Source organism: Apaloderma vittatum, unplaced genomic scaffold (assembly GCF_000703405.1).
Source record: "Apaloderma vittatum isolate BGI_N311 unplaced genomic scaffold, ASM70340v1 scaffold9647, whole genome shotgun sequence".
Lineage (NCBI taxonomy): Eukaryota > Metazoa > Chordata > Aves > Trogoniformes > Trogonidae > Apaloderma > Apaloderma vittatum.
In genome coordinates this window covers 15901-18550 of record NW_009724511.1, presented here as the reverse complement: position 1 = coordinate 18550, position 2650 = coordinate 15901, and positions in this window count along the sequence as shown.

The window sequence follows — 2650 nt, the reverse complement described above, 5'->3', positions numbered from 1 at the left end:
TTTCAACAATACCACTGATGTGCAGAAATTATACTTTGTTAATTCCATTTAAAAACATCATTTATTTATACCTCCTCCTTAATAACTACCTATTCCACTGTGGTTTCAGCTATTTAAAAAAAGCTTTTGTTCCAAGTACGTACGGTATTAGATATCTGCTAACCAATATGTTGCTACATTATGTGATGGTAAAATGATATATATAGCTTAATTATTCAGTCTCAGTTTGTCAAGGAAACAAGCGTGTAATGCGTTCATAAATACTTGCATCCTACATCAGAAGTAACCTGACAGAAAGCTGTGCTTTTTGTGTACTGTACTGATTCTGGGTACGTGAAAGGCTAAAGCAATTGCTTTGGGGAATACAGAACGCATAATTCGTTAGTGGTTCAATTACCAGACAAGAATGTCAGCAAAGGCAGGAGTAAATGGAATTCAGTTCTTGTCTCTACTAAAATCCATATGTTTCGGAACTGATCATAATGTGGCAAGAGGAGAGGGAAGACAACGTTCCAATTTATTATAGTTTAGATCTACAACTACATAGTAAACTATTTAGGAAATGCCACACTATTTGTCTAGTCCTGTTTTTACCGTAGTCAGTAGTGCAGGTCTCATTCAGGCAGGCCTATGATTATTGAACAGATAAAATTTGAATTAATGTTTTATGCAGATATCAAAAATAATGTCTTGAATGTAAGCCACTGCAGGTCACCTCAGCTTTCTGGTATATGCAGTTATGCCACATGGTTATTTGTACCTCCAGAGCAAAGCCCCAGTACACTACACCAAGTAGTACAAATTACTTTCCCTAAGTCACTTTTGACCAAACACACTTCCAGGTTTCCCAGTCAAGAGCTTATATATTCTGCACCGAGGATGAAAACCAGTTCTGCTCGACTGCTTGATTACACTGAAAACAGGAGATACTTGGTAATATGTTTGTAAGGATCTATATCACAGAAGTTCCACCTCGGTTTTGGAGCAGACTTTTTTTCCTATTCTCTTATTACAGTATGTAAACCATTGTATTTTTGTACTCATTCTCAGCAGGACAATAGGAATTATTTTCCCTTTGTGTCTGACATCACTGAAACACCAAGTAACATAAGAGGAGATGTTTCTCCACATTGGAGATATGGGTGAGTTCCCTGTCAGACACTAATCAGATTGCTGTGAGGACATCCAGATGTTCAACTCTTGAAAACAAAAGAAAAAAGGGCCCTGTAGGAACATACTAGAAGTATAAACCTTGTGTCTTATACTGCTTTTATCTATGGGACTCCCAATCCAATTGTCTGTCCATAAAACTAATGCTGTCTGAACTAGATCCTCTTTTACCTCAGCAGCCACTGAGGTAAAATATTTCAACTTTCCCATGTCTTCATGGATCTCGCTCTTCTGGTTTACCACTTACTTTTTCTTCAAGGACATCCAATATATTTTGTACTTATTTGATATCCAGACTTTGTGGAGGTTTTGATGACACATTTTTAATGTACTTATCTGAAAGTACGGATAGAGATAACAAAAATAAAACTGAAACTTAGTTGTATTTTCCTGTCTCAGTTTCTGTACCATTCCTTAAGGAATGCTCATGTTCAGGATAGTGATATTTAGGTGTATGCTTCAGAAAATGAAGTTAATGGATTATGAATTTCAACATGGAGGGTTTATTTAAGAACATGGAGTGTTCCCAACATCTTCTGTCAACCATGTTTAGTCCCATAGTGAATCTGCCTTCCATTATTGCTTTTAAATACTACTTGTTCCCTCAACCAATTCACATTTAAACCCCTGTTTTTTCCTTTCCCAAAGCTTTCATTGCTTTCAGAATGAAGAAGTAAGTTACTTATGGTTTCTGCTTGCAGAGAATATTAAACAAAGATTGCCGTAACCCTCCAAATTACAGGATCCTGGGCTGTGTAGGCCAGAGGTATCTTTGATAAACAGGCATGTTTCTATACTTTGTTTTCATGCTTCAGAAAGTGATGCTCAAGGCAGGAGCTTTTTAAATACACTGTATAAAAGCACAAGTCACAAGGAAAATTGAAGTGATGCTTTTAAATACTAACTTCATATTGATATAGATTTTTTTTTTTAATTGGCTGCAACTACAGTGTCTTTTTCTGGACATCTATTCTCAGAAAAGCTTACTTTGGCTTTGTTTTTAGAAGGTGTTTTGGATCTTGTATCTCAATACTATATTTTATCCAGGCATGGTGGTCTCAGTAGACTTTGCTGCCAGCAAAATGGATTTAATGGAGTTAAATCCAGCTGTCGGCCAGTCACAAGTGGTGTCTCCCAGGGCTCAGTGCTGGAACAACTCCTGTTTAACATCTTTATCAACAACCTGGATGAGGGGATGAAGCGTACCCTTGGCAAGTTTGCAGATGACACAAAACTGGGAGGAAGTGTCAATCTGCTAGAAGGTAGAGAGGCTCTTCAGAGAGATTGGACAGGCTGGATCACTGGGTCAAGGTCAACAGTGTGAGTTTCAGTAAGGCCAAATGCCGGGTCCTGCACCTTGGCCACAACAACCCCAAACAGTGTTACAGGCTTGGAGAGGAGCAGCTGGAGAGCTGCCAGGCAGAGAGAGACCTGGAGGTGTTAACACACAGCCAGCTGAACATGAGCCAGCAGTGTGCCT